Source organism: Pezoporus wallicus, unplaced genomic scaffold (genome assembly GCF_028554395.1).
Source record: "Pezoporus wallicus isolate ANWC-B61680 ecotype Strahan unplaced genomic scaffold, APGP_CSIRO_Pwel_v1 contig_3710, whole genome shotgun sequence".
Classification (NCBI taxonomy): Eukaryota; Metazoa; Chordata; class Aves; order Psittaciformes; family Psittacidae; genus Pezoporus; species Pezoporus wallicus.
The window spans coordinates 4,107,381-4,121,688 of record NW_026640315.1 but is presented as its reverse complement, the minus strand read 5'-3'; the positions used below and the strand labels follow the sequence as shown (position 1 = coordinate 4,121,688).

General features: G+C 48.4%; 1 protein-coding gene across 2 annotated transcripts in view; it reads right to left on the bottom strand.

Annotated features, from left to right (window-relative positions):
- The window catches only part of ARSG (arylsulfatase G), a 44,891-nt gene extending 41,924 nt beyond the window's left edge, over positions 1 to 2,967 (bottom strand). For both annotated transcript variants that reach the window (XM_057418638.1, XM_057418636.1), the window contains exon 1: positions 2,904 to 2,967. The gene's annotated coding sequence lies outside the window, so the exon portion shown is untranslated. The remainder of the gene's footprint in view (positions 1 to 2,903) is intronic.
- Positions 2,968 to 14,308: the final 11,341 nt, after the last annotated feature.

The window sequence follows — 14,308 nt, the reverse complement described above, 5'->3', positions numbered from 1 at the left end:
GAGTAGCTGCCACCCTTAATTCCGACTATCAGTACTTCTATTTACAAAGGAACTACTTACTGAAGAAATCATCATGCCAATGATACACATTAAGTGCAATCTGTTTTCATTCCGGTTGCAAAAGTCCTAGAGCAGAGGTGATCATCCCGCATGCAGACCTAATGCAAATACCAAAGTCCTGGGAAGCTAATCTGCCTCCATGTTTTACTCTGGCTCGATTACAGCAGTGAACAAACACTGTTTCCAACAGCTTCCTCAAAAACAACCCCTTCAAAAGGCATTACAAGGGCTGAACAGAACTCACTTAAATAAAAGCACATCAAACTGTAGCCCTTTCAGTTGTCTCCTTGCACAGATTGGAGTCATTTTCCCCACCTGGTTTAAGTTAATTGCCCACATCCTCCTCTGGCACAAAGGCTTTAAGGGCAGAATAACAGGATAAGCCCCATTTTATTCAGCAGCATTCCGTATGTACTTTGCAGCAGTAAATAAGAGGACAGCACGGGCAGAACTGCAAGCGTCAGGATAAAAGGGGTTGTACAAACTCTTGCAGTCAATGAGGCCAGTGCCAGCCAAATGTAAATAAAGGAAATTACACAAGGTCAGCTTGCAGGAGGACAAAAAGCTCCGACTGTAGGTATGGGGAGCAGAAAGGAAGCTGTCCAGGGGCATTGTTTGTTGCTTTGGGGGTCTTCAAAAGCAACAAAGCCATTTTTCCAGTTGAAATTCAAAGGAAGGGCAACCCCTTGTGCTTCTTCACTTGCTTTAGATAAGCTGACACCAGGTACTTAAAGGGACAAATGAAGGTTTAAAAATAGCTGAACTGCCTTTGGAATGAAAGTGAAGTAGGTGCTTACAAAACAGCTCCGATGTTTTAATGCTTCCCTTCAGATGTTACTTGTTAGCATCTGAGATCATCATGTTCCAGCTGCCCGTAGTAAACATGACCTGGATTTTCAGTGATGCAAGCCCAAGCTGCAGCTTTCCTTCCTCCCTCTCTGGACCACATCTTAAAGATGCCCCATAGATTGGGTTAAAGATCCCTTTAACTCCTGGCTTGGTTTGAAGGCAGAGAGAGAAAGCACTGCTGCCAGAGGAGCTATGTTGTACTTGGTGTCCACACTAAGAGACAGGACCCCTGGTTCCCAATTGGATACACCACCGGCAGCACAGGGAAAGGCTCCCAAGCATCCCAAGATGCCATCAGTCCAAGAAGCTGTAGATATGTCCGTAGACACGACGCACGTGTGTTTCCCACTGATCCAGGAGACCTCTGGGAATCCTGGCAGCAAATCACAGTTTTCCCCTCCCTGTTTTCACTCACACGGACTTTTACTTGCAGGGTTTGCACATCTGTGGCTGCACCAGCATAAAGCGAATTGCAGCAATCCATGTCATAAATCAAATGCAATCCCCCTCCCTCCTTCCTACTGCAGTTGTCAAGCTCCAGTTACAACAATTTGTGGTAAAGTATTACTCACCAGCACTTTGGCCCGTGTGAGCAGCTCTGACTCTGTAAAGACAGCCCCTTAAATCACTACTTTGTCACAGAAGCCACAAGCATAACCAAAAGACTTATTACACGCAGACATTATGAGAATAAGGCCGGGGAGACAATAGTTCCCCTCGCTTCCTTTTTGTCAAAGCTTTCATTAATGTTGTGAATGTCTTTTTCTACTTTACCCGCTGCCAGCTGCTTGCCACAGCCAGCCTGTGGCAGAGGAACACCCCAAAGAGCAGCAAAACAGAGCTGAGTGGTGGCAAACTGGGGCGCTCAGCATCACCCTGTGCTCCTGCTTCAGCGACCTGCGCTCCCCAGTGATGCTGGTATCCCCCGTCCTGCCTCCCTGCTCTGCTGATTCACTTGCATCTCCACCAGCTTGTGCTTGTGCTATGGGAAGTTATCAAATTTAGGCCTTTTAAGCACTTCAAACCCATCAAAGCTTTTGTGTTTTGCTGTTGATTGCATTGCTGTTGGATGGGGGTTTTTAGATGTTGCAAAATGAGATAAAGACCCAAAATCATCAGTGAAGAATTTCTGCCTAGGATCCAATCTAAATCTCTGATTCTAACACCACTTCTTGGCCAAACCTGCTGCTGAAGCCTTTCATCCACTCCCAGCAATCAAACTTGACCCAAGTTACCCAAACCCCTCTCCTCACAGGTCTGCATCCCCACTTCTCTCTGTCGGTGGTGACTTAGGGACACCTCAACACGTGTGACCACTTCTACTTAAGATGCAGCATCACAGACAGGACCCGGCACAGCAATTTCTGCACCCTGACATTCCCACATTCCCTCTGCTAGAGAATTCATTCAGGGGGTGGAACAAGGTTCTGGTTTGCACAGAGGAGAGAAGAGCAGGGCAGGGTGCCCTCCACATCCCAGCCTCACCGCAGGACTGGATGCAGGAGGACAGGATGCACCCCTATGGATTCAGGACAGGCTGCACTCTGCTGCTCCTCAAAAAGCAGTACCGTGGGACAGCCCCGCCTTTGATAACTACTGCACCGTGCACACCAGCAAACCGGACACCACAACACACGCATGGAGCTGCAGCCCGTGCCCTGCTTGGAGCTGAACCCCCGCAAGAAGCCAGCTCCTTCCCCTGCCCGCTGTGAAATCACTCCCTTCCCTCCTCCCGCTGCAGCCCAGCGCCTCCGGTTCCCCCTCCCTGCACCCAACAACCACCACCGAGCCCCCGGGGGCCCCAATCTCCCTCCCTCACGCACCCGGGGATGCAGCAACAGCGGCTTATCAGTGCCTGCCATGCGCAGCCACCGCGGGGCTATCGCGGGCTGCGAGCCGGCCGGGGCATGGGGCACCGCGAGGGAGAAGCCACCGCCATAGGGGACCCCCCCGGACACAGCGGGACGAGGCTGAAGCAAAGCCTGAGCACTCACGGGGCAGAGCGGCTGCCATGGCTCAGCCGTCACGGCGGGGTCCTGCTCCTCCCCATCCCGTGTCCGTCCAGGCAGAGGGGAGGAGCGCGGAGCCCATGCGAGCGGCTGTGCCATCCGCAGAGCACCCCGAGGCACCCCATGGGGCACAAAGGGGCTTCATCCCACCCGCGTGTCCCAGTGACACAGGAGCAATGAGCTCCCCGACCTCCTGCAAGCCCCTCATGTAACAGACTCGCGGCTATTCCCTTGCTGCTGGCAAAGCATGGCCGTGTCCTGCTCAAGCATCGGCTGCACAGAACCCACAGCCGGTTTTGTCTCTGGAAGGCCCTCAACTGGAACTTCAGTAACACTCATGTCCATCCTTGCCCGCACACAACTTCCCTGGGTAGCTCATGCAACTCCCCATGCTCTGCCAGCAGGACAATAACATGAGATCAACAGTACCTGGAAAGCAGCCTGCAGGCACAAAGGTGACTTTGCTGCTGCTTCTCCCTTCTGCTGCCTCCTGCCTCCACTGGTGAGGAGTCAGAGCCCTTCACAGCTTCTTCAAGTATCACAGTCAAAAGCCCTCAGAGAGGAGGAGATGGAAACGTCCCTCCACAACAGCAAGAGCAAGTCCTCATGCAAACACATTAACCAAATACTTAAATACAAAACCATGCTCAAGCTTTAGTTTGTAAATGGTTTCATTGAGGCCACCCCGATCCTCCCCAGATCTCCAGCAGCACCTTCACATCCCAGAGATCTCCACAGAATCCCAGCCTGGTTTGTGTTAAAGCTCATCCAGTTCCAACCCCTGCCATGGGCAGGGACACCTTCCACTAGAGCAACTTGCTCCAAGCCCCTGTGTCCAACCTGCCCTTGAACACTGCCAGGGATGGGGCAGCCTCTTCAATCTCTTTTGTGTCTCTTTGCTTTATTCAGTCTCTTTTGCACATCTTTAAATGAGACACGAAATGTAACCTCATGTGTCCTCAAGGACCAGACTGATCTTGCAGCCAGACCGATGTGTTGTCCCTCCTTGGTTAAAAGTACCTTCAGCACAGCATAAAGGGCTGAACTGGTCAACTAACAATGTGTAAAGAGGAAACTGCACATAAACTGTGTATTACGGCAAATTCAATATTAATAATGAAGGAAACAACAGCAATAAACATCAAAATGTGTGAATCTATCTCAAAAGAGGAAGTTTTTACATATCTCCATAGAGGTGCACTCTGGTGGGTGCTTCCAACAGCAGGTAACTGACCCACTGCAGAGAAGATAATTGCTCACAGTGTGTGAGGAAGGGGCACAAAAGTAGATCCATGAAGCAACAATTAATCCTGAAAATTGTGCCCAGTGGGAACATTCCCCCATCAGCCGGATTTGGGGCTCAACTGGGATCAATTGGGATTTGGCACAAAGAAACCCATTTACTAGCCCAGAGGAGGCAGCATCCTACCGGGGTGGTGTGAAGAGTAACGGAAACCCAACCAAATCCTGGCCACAGTGATTAAAAATGCCATCCTGGCTCAGGAAATTAAAGCACCAATTAAATCTGTGAGCCTGGTTTAAAGAGAGGAACGCGTAAATGACCTGGATTAAAGTTCAAGGCATCTCTGCTTGATCTTCATGCATTGCACTTAAGTGCAACCTATGCTGCGGGCAGACCCTGGTACCTGGGATTCTGGTTGAGGACAGCACACACTGCACCACATCACACTGTGTGCTCATGGACTGCCTCTCCCCACGTCATCCCAACACCCCAAATCCAAGCTGCTCATTCACTGTTGCCCCTTTTCACCTGCAAAACACCTTTTACTTATGCAATGGAACTCTAATTCCTGCAATTTCATTATTAATCCTATAAAATACCACTCATTCAATGGCACAAGCCATGGGACACAGCACACCCCTGGCTCTATTTAAGAAAGCAGCATTCAAGAGGGATGAAGACAAACATTCCTGGCTCCACGTAGCATCAGCACAGACCAAATACTGTAGCATCACGTTAGCAACCGGTGTCAGCCAAGAGATGATACAAACATGAGCTTTTCAGTGAAGAATTTTTAGTGCACTTGGTAGTTTCTTGTCAGACAGCATGTTTTCAAACAGCCCATAGGCAATGACAGCAAGTAACCCTTTAAATAATGACCTTTGCTGCATGTATTATATGTTCTGCTTGCATGCCTTAGTCCTGCAGCACATCAAGGCACTTCAATAACCACCTGTGGCTCCCCTCGAATGCTCACAGTGAACATATTTGGGTTCCTGCCACTATTTCACTATCATCTTCATGCATGCCTTGATAGTGAGAAGTGAAAACGAACTAGAGTTGAACCACCTTAATCTTCACATTGGAAGACTGAAGCAAAATCCTTCTCTCCCTCTCCACTGCATCCTGCTCCTTGTATGTAAACCAAGATGGTTCATACTGGTCAGAAGGGTTCCAACCCTGACCCATGTGAGCAGCAGAACCCTTCGGCTTGCCCCAGATCTCTGGTAGCACCTGCTTCTACTTAGCAAACCAAACAAACAGTTGCTAACCACAAGTGTAACTCTGTACCGCTGCCACTGCTTTGCACGCCTCAGACCACAGCTTCCTCTGGAACCCCTGACCTCGTGTGTCTGCTCGGGTTTTACGTCTGTGAGCCCGTAGGAAGATGAGACAAACAAGACAGGAGCTGCAGTATCTACAGCAACAGCTGAAACACAAACTAATGGGGGTTGTGAAACGCAGCCTGAGAGGAAGTGGAAGGCAGGCTGCACGGTGCTGGGGGGTAATCCAGGCTCTGACATGGGGTGATGGCTCATAGGGCACCCCAGTGTGGGACAGGCACACATCCAGCCAGGAATGCGCTGCCCAAGGACAAGGGTGGCCAGAAAGCTGCGCCGAGCATTCAGGTGGTAACACTTGACCCTCATCCCCAGGAGGCCTTGGGAATGGGGGATGCTGTAGGATTGGAGATGGGCTTCCTGCATTCCTGAGTACTGGCTCCTGCAGGGCAGTGGGAAGCAACCGGACAGTGGTGCTGGCACATGGGTCACAGGTCCAGGCTCTTCCAGCTCTCCAGAACCAAGGCTGGAGACAGGGTGGAAAGAAAAGGTTGGGGGCTTGTGTGACTCTGATCCTATAGTTTTCTGTAATCACTCACACAGGGCAGAGAGGCAGAGGGTGTCTATAGGGTTCATTCAGGTGACCACAGACACATACAATGGTTTGGGTTGAAGGGACTTTAAAGCTCATCCAGTTTCAACCTGTGCAGAGTTGAAGGCAGGGACACCTTCCACTAGAGCAGCTTGCTTCAAGCCCCTGTGTCCAGCCTGGCCTTGAGCACTGCCAGGGATGGGGCAGCCACAGCTTCTCTGAGCACCCTGTGTCAGCGCCTCAGCACCCTCACAGGGAAGAGCTTCTGCCTAAGAGCTCAGCTCAATCTCCCCTCTGGAAGGTTAAAGCCATTCCCCTTGTCCTGTCCTTACATGCCCTTGTAACAGATACATGCCTGGAGCCCCACATCATGTCCCACAGCCATGGGTGCTGACAGACATCAGAAATACACCAAATTTCACACATCAGGAAGTGATAAACAGCCGGTGTAAGGCCAAGTGTCCCTGTTTACATGGCCTCATCCCCCTCCACTCTACCCTGAGCACCGCAGGGTGGGCCGGGGCCCTCACCTGAGAAAGGACCTGAGAAACAGCTACAGAAACGGAGCAGCTGCGGGGGGGAGATGCCGCTGCTCTCCTCTCATCGCACACATAGGTCCCACCCGCGATCCTCTCCACGGGATGTGCTCCCAAAGCACTTCCCGATGGACAGAGCATCTTCCTGGTCCGTCCGTGTCCCCCCCACCGCGGCATCCCCCGGCTGCGCGGCCCTTGCGCGCCCCCTGCCGGCCCCGCACCGCCACTGGGGGCCCGGCCCACCGGAGACAGGGACGACCGGGTGGATGCTCATCCACACAGGCTGCGGGAGCCACAGCAGAGCCCTTCCTCGGGGCTGTAATATTCCCACTTATTTCAGTTTTTAATGGATTTCAAATTTCTATCCATTTCTCAGCAGAAAAGCCACGTTGCTAAATGGCATTTACAACATGCCCCCACTATAGGTGTGTGTAACCTTTTGCAATTCCTTAGAATTCCACTAATTTGTTACACTGATATTTGCATCTTAACCTTTAAACAAAAGAAAACAGAACTAGGCAGCAGCGGCCCAAACTAACGTGTAACAGCGAGACAGATGTTTGACGTAACTCCTGTACTGTTGGGAATCTCCTGTCTTCACAGATAAGGGCTTTTCTTCTTGCTTATTCCCATCACATCCAAGCAAGGCGTGTCCTTTCTATTCCCCTGCCAGAAGCAGCATTTCCCCAACACACCCAATAGATCTTTGGTGGGTTTATAAAACAAACAAAAGCTCTGATACTGCATGCTCATGTGATGCTTTTTGTGCTCAGATGCATTTACAAACACCATGAGGCTTGCTGGGAGAGACTGTTCAGACAGGAGTGTAGCCCATTGCTCCAACATAGGTACATCCATGTTCTGGTTTCCCCCCTCATTATATCATTACCCTCTCAAGCACTGCAAACAGACATACACCAAAGACAGGGATCCAGGGATTCCTGGGAAGCACTGCCGATGCAGTGGCAGAGATTGCATTTCAAACCTCCTGCTATGATCTGTCCTGTCTCCTTGTCCTGATGCAGGGTGTTATCTGCTGGACCCAATGCCGCTGAGCCAGCATGGATGCTATATTTAGCACGCAGATGTTCCTGGAATCCAGTCCCATGCTCATATCACGGCGCTGCTCCCTCCGCAGTGATTTGATCTCAAGCAAGCAGAGACAGCTCTGATGTTTCTGATGATGTTCTGGGGTGCACTGTGGTGTTAATGCTGGCATGGGAACAGTTTGGGGCTCAAACAGAGTGGTGTGCAGTGATTAATTCTGCCACTTAAGTCAAACAAAGTATCAATGCCTTGCAGATCTGTTGTTTCTCTTACTAATAGGCTCAGCTCCACAGTATTTTCCATAAGCACGGCATCAGGAGCTCTTCCCAAGAGTCTGGGCTTACCCACAGACAGAAAGCCGGGGTGACAACCATGTCTGCACAAACAGAAATCCTATCTTGCCAGAATATGGAGGGAAAAATCAGCCTGTGCTAAAGAAAGGTGTGATCCAAAGAGCTCCAGCTATGGAAATGGGAATTTAAATGAGGATTCAGCAAGGAACTGTAAAATACTCGGTGTTGTTTCCTATGGCACTGCTAAGATGTGAAGCTGTTTGCAATGGCTTGTGACTGTTACAGAAGTGAATGTAGAGATGGGATGGGTGAAATCCTGCCATGAGTGGTACTGGAGGACCCCACACTGAACAACCCTCAGCAAGCAGATAAGGCAGACCTTTCCTCCGAGGACCTCAAGAGAGCTCTGCACTGACACACACCGTGCTGCATCTCTTGATCAGTGAATCACAGCCCAAGGCACTGGGGTGGAGGTGGATTTGTGTCACTCCAGGTATCTGAAAGAGCCCTGACCAAGTCTGGGCTGGTCACTCCAACAAACCTGGGGCACTGTTTCAGGCCAAGTGTTGCTCTCTGGAGGTGGTTTCCCCTCCCTACTGATCATAAATGGCCCTTGACACTGCCAGCTCCAATAAACATTCCCTAACTCTCCCCGCCACCGCCCATGGAATCACTGACCTCCACAGGAGCCACAGCAGTAAGTGAAGGTGCCAGACCACATTCTCCACCTCTGCTCCCCTTACACTGGCACCATCACAGACATTTGTCTTGCTGCAAGCAAACCAGATGGGGTATGGAGACAGGGGTGGGAGCCTGGCTCCAGTGGAACTGGCTGTCCTCCAGATGCTTTCACATTGGATCCTGGCTGCTGCAAAGGGGAAAACAAAGCACTTCACCTTGTGTGCCTTAAGAGGGGAGCTACTTTGGCAATGAATATTAAATAAGTAAAACCTCTCCATTATCTAATCGACCTGTCCAGGCAATTGGCTTTCGAAAGGAAGGAATCTTGCAACGGTGCCTATTGGTGCTTTGGCACAACAAGGGAACTTGCTGCTGATGCTGGTACATGTGAAGATGTTTCCTTTACCCCAGTGGCATCCCCAGATATATGACAGCAGAGGTAACTGTTGCCTGCTTTATTACCACTGCCATGAGAGGCAATGTTTCACTGGGAACAAGAGTTTAGGATTTGCTACATGCTGGGAGAAATGATTTAGTGTATTTCATGTTGTGCATCTTATGGCTAAGACTGGACATGGGAGACAAGCACACAATGGGAAGAGAGAGGCTGTGCTTTCTTGGCCTAATGATTCCATCTCTCCTTCAGTATTGCAGGAACAGTGAAAGGTTTCCTGCTGTGAGCAGGGCATCTCTGAACATCGCTGGCAGTGCTCAATGACAGGTTGCATGGGGGTTGGAGCAACCTGCTCTAGTGGAAGGTGTCCCTGTCCATGGCAGGGGCTGCACCACATCTCCTACTGTTCTGCAGATGGGGATGAGGACTCTTTGTGGGTCATCTGCATGAATAAAAGAGGAAGTTTTCCCTCAATTCTAGGCAATTCTTAGCAAGTGACAGACATGATGTAAGCTTGCTGCGGCAGGCTTGCTCTGCTTGCTCCCCTGCAAATCCTGGTGTTAATAACTCTAAAAATGCTGGTTTCACTGAAGTTTTTCCATTTGCTTGTCAGGGAAAATGGAGGCTACAGCAGGAAACAGTCATCAGTTCACAGCTGCTCCCACCCTTACTTTAGACTAACATAAGAGAATCCAACTCATGAAGTGCAAAATACAAAGCACAGACAGACACTGACAGACACTGCCTTTTCTTTCAATAAGAGCTGAAAACAAAGCACATCTCCCATGTAAAGACCGAGGGTGCAGAGAGAACTCAGAGCTGAACCTCACGTCAGGGCTGGTGACCACCCTGCTCAATGTGAAAGCAATGCTCTAACGTGTGGTGAGCTGCTGGAGACGAGTTATTCACACTTGGTCTCATCCCACAGACATCATTTGCATGGTAAACAGCGTGGAAACAGTCTTCATTGTCATCATTCAGAGATCTGTCTGGAGGAAGGGTAAGGTTAAAAACATGTCCTTTCCACTACGGCTTCCCCTTTGAATCTGATAAGGGGTGGGTGGCTTGGTTCTGCGTAAGAGAAGTTGACTTATTCCATGCTGCAGGCAAAAGGAGAGTGAACAGAGGAGGGCACAGAGCATGCTATGTGGGGGAAAGCCATCCAAGGCTTGGCCTGGTGCTGGATAGGAGAGAACTAGAAACCAAGCAGGGATTCAGGCTCGAAGCATCAGTGTTTGTCACTGGGAAAAAGCCAATGGGGAAAGAAGTCAGCATCCTTTATCCACGCAAGATCCATGATCCATTATATTGAATATTGGAATAGGGAGTGGGGAACAGGATAGCAATGGATGCACAGGACCTTGTGCTTCCTCCTGCTCTGTAAGCCCTAAATCAATAAACACCACTGCACAGATCAGCATCATCTCACTGGGTCACCATGTTTCGACCCATCCAAGCAGAGTAATGGGATTTATTCACTTGCTGCACCCGCTGCAAACATGTTCCTGCCTCCTCCTCCCTGCCTGAGGAACAGCACACACAAAGCTGCTGCCACAGCCAGTGCCAGGGAGCACACAGGCTTTAAACATTAACCTTCGCATGAGGCCGCAGGCACGGAAGCGGCTCCCAACAGCCTGCTCCACATCCAGGTTTGTCACATCCAGTGCTCACCAATTCATCAAACTCTTGGCTTCCTCTGCAGAGCCAGGCAGCAGCTCTGCTGGATGCACAGGCAGGGAGCATAGTGCTCCAGCCTCAGCACACATCTCCTTTCATAGGATCATGGAAGTGCAGAGTGGTTTGGGCTGGAAGGGAGCTCAGCACAGCTCCATTCCGCTTTCGTTCCCTTATGTCAGTTATTGTGTCACCAGCCAGTTACTCTAACAGGAAGGAAGAGGCTTGAAAACCCAACCTGAATGCAGCAGCACATGCAATGAGGTGTTCTGTTAAATCAAGAGCTTTGTGAATGTGAAGAAACTTCCTTGAAACTCGCTCACAGGAATCCTGGAACAGGCTCCCTCCCTGCCCATCCTTCAGCTCTCCACACTGCGTTATCATTGTCTGTGAGGTGCTGTGAAGGGTCCACCACCATTTACCCATTCCTAATGAGAGCTTTAGCCAACAAGAGCTTAACTAGAAACCCTGGTGAACCCTGATGCAATTACCCTTGTAATACTGGGCTGAAAAGCCCCAACCAAACACGACCTGTTAAGAGCACAGATGGTTTGTGCTGGAAAGGACCAGTACCGTGATACATCATTTACACAGTTCTGGCCACTTACGCAACACCACACACAAGGGGCATCAATATTTTAGACACTGAGTGCCAAACTGGTTGTGAGATGCAAGTCAGCAATTTCCTTTTGCCTCTCTACCACAGAAAGCAAATCAGGTGGAGCCCTTTAGCAAAGGGCTGAAGAGTCCAGATTTAGTACATAATGTATGTGAAACACAAGCTGCGGCAGGAGCAATCCCTGCTCTTTGCCAGCCAGCAGTCACTTGGCTGCCTCTATTGAAAACAATGTCATAATACCAAGTGAGGCTGTATATGTTTATTCATCATCAGTAATTTTTGTACACAAGGCAAATATTAATAGCTGAAAGGCAACACTTTGAGGGTATGTACAGAGCAATGTACAAGCGAGTGTAAGAGGTGTGAAACTATTCAATTTAACCGTCTTATAAAAAAAGGAAGTGATGCTTCTCTCTTCTAAGACCTCCCTTAGAAATAACTTATTGCCAATCTGAACCTAAAGCAAGGAGAAAACCAACAACGAAAAAACCCAATTTACAATAAAAAGTAGTCCCTGGAAAGTTTATCAAAAGTTAAAACATATAAAATTGTAAGCCACAAACATTTATACAAAGCTAATACAAATCTGGGGTTTGTTAAAGATCTATGAGGTTGTTATAAAAGGAGTTTTTACAGAAAGGCTTCACGTCAGGTAAGCTCTCACTGCTACTGGAAGCGCAGGAAAGCGCATTTAAATAGTCTGCAATTCCACTTCTGTTCAAGTACAAGGCAAAGAAATTGCAAAATGGCACTGGATTGCAATGCTGTGTAATTCAAAACCAAACTATGTTACTGGTACCATCAAACAGACCTGTAAAGTTAACTGGGGAATCATTGGGTATGGCATGAAACGTCTGATCCATCTGGAACAGGAACTGTTGGAAATGAACCGTCCGCAACCGTCCTGAAAGAGGAATACCCAGAGGAGTGTTCCGATGGCCAAGGGACACGCTGAACATCCTTGGTTCCAAGGCATTCAGCAGGGAGGTGCTCCCCAACATGGAGCAGACACAGCAGGACCAACCTATCTGGGACTGATCATGAGTATGATGATGAGCCAAGTGTCATGAAGCTTGAAGCACCCACCCGACCTGAGCAGTCTGCTCCAATCACTCTGATGGGCAGGATGTGAAGCTACTTACTAGACAAATGAGTCCCATATACAGCCTTTGAGATTGATGAACCCGCCTGACTTGGTTAAGAGCAGATACTCGAGAAGAAAGCTTTAGTTTTACACAACCTGATGGCTTAAGCTCCCACATAAAATACATTAAAAAAGTAAAACTTTGAAAGCTCTGATGAACAGCCACAGTTTTCAGGTAACAAATCAAACACGCTGCAGCAGGGAACAGTCGCTAAAACACCAATTTCACCTTCAAGTACAGGAAAGCTGTACGAGACAGTGGTATATCTCCATATGGTCAGTGATCACTCCATCAAAGAGAACTAAGGGAGTCTGGGGAAACCTGATTTTCCACCTGCTTTCCCACCTTCACTAGAAGTATGTTCTGACCTTGTACCACAGACTGATTTACATGAGCAGGCTCCACTCTTTACTAGCCAACTGCGATTCATTTCTTTGCTTCGGGATAAAATTGATTCAAAACATCAGTCCTTCAGCTTTTGTACCAAAATGATGTTCTACTATAAACACATAATATTTAGAAACCATTGTGAAAAGAAAGACAAACAATAGTACACCCTGTGCCCTTTCTCAGGTAGCTAATGAAGAGTAAGGCCGAAGATGGAAAAACCAAACACTGATTCAGTTTAGCCAGCATGAACAGAGGAACCACGTAAAGAGATACAGCAAGGTCCATTCCCTCGCCCCCTCTACACAAGTGGCAGTGGGAAACAAGTGATTTGACTCAATTTCATTAAAATAACTAATTTTTGCCTGAGATTCATATAGTGCTTATCTACCAGGGCCTGCTTTGCCAGAATGGCCCAACACTGCAGGGGCCACGTCGCTATGTTACCAGCCCTGGTGTTCACAGGGCAAGTGATCTAAAAAGCATTAAAACCATTTTATTTGGTGTTGGTTGAGGGGAGAAGCCTGCTGAGTACCCAGTGCCTTGGTGATACTGATACACCCTTTGACTGACATCAGTTTTAAGGATCTTTAGTAAATTAGCAGGTCCCTTGACACAAAATTCATCAATGTTTTACATAAACAATTTTGTTTAGACAAATTCCTGGTTGTTTTCCTATCATCTGCTATCCAGTTTTAGTCATTTCTGCAGCATCTGGTCTGCCATCCTGCAACACACATACTAGAGACCTCTCCAAATTAATCACTGTAATTAGAGCAGAGAGAAGTCTCTTTTCATAAAGACACTTGTTCAGACAACTGTCAGCAAAGGGGAGAACCAAACCTACTCCTCTTGTTGACTAATGAGGGCATGGACTTGATCAGCTTCTGCTTTCCAACACTGGACTATGAGGCTTATGTATGCAGAGGTTTGGTGTCTGCTCATGTAACATTTATAGCTCAACAGATCATCCTTCTCCAATGAGGGAAATGGAGAACTTCTGGACTCCCATTACATGCTTCTTGTCTAATCCCTTAAATAGTCTCAGCAGCCTTTTTTGACACCTCTAGTTCATCCTCTTGAATTGCTCACATACGACCTGAATACATCAAACCAGAAGTAACCATCACATCCATGTCCAGTAAAGAGGCAAAACCTTAAATATCCCCACCTAAAGATGCTATTAATCCTCCCGACATCAGTGCTGCACCCAGACTTTACACTTACGTTCAGATAATGCACTGTGACTCCTCCCAAGCTCTTTTCAGAATTCCTTCCTCCCAAAATAGTGCCTTATGGCAGGAATCGCAGACTAATCTATGACTACTCATTGGATGATATAAAAAATAGAGGTCTTTCAAAGCACCTAACTAAATAAAAATACACTATTCCCCTTCTACTGACAGGGGAATGAGGTACAGAGATGTTAATACAACTTACAATCACAGTAAGTAAAGGCTAAGTTCAGAAGACAGGCGGCTTTCCTACATCCTAGCAGG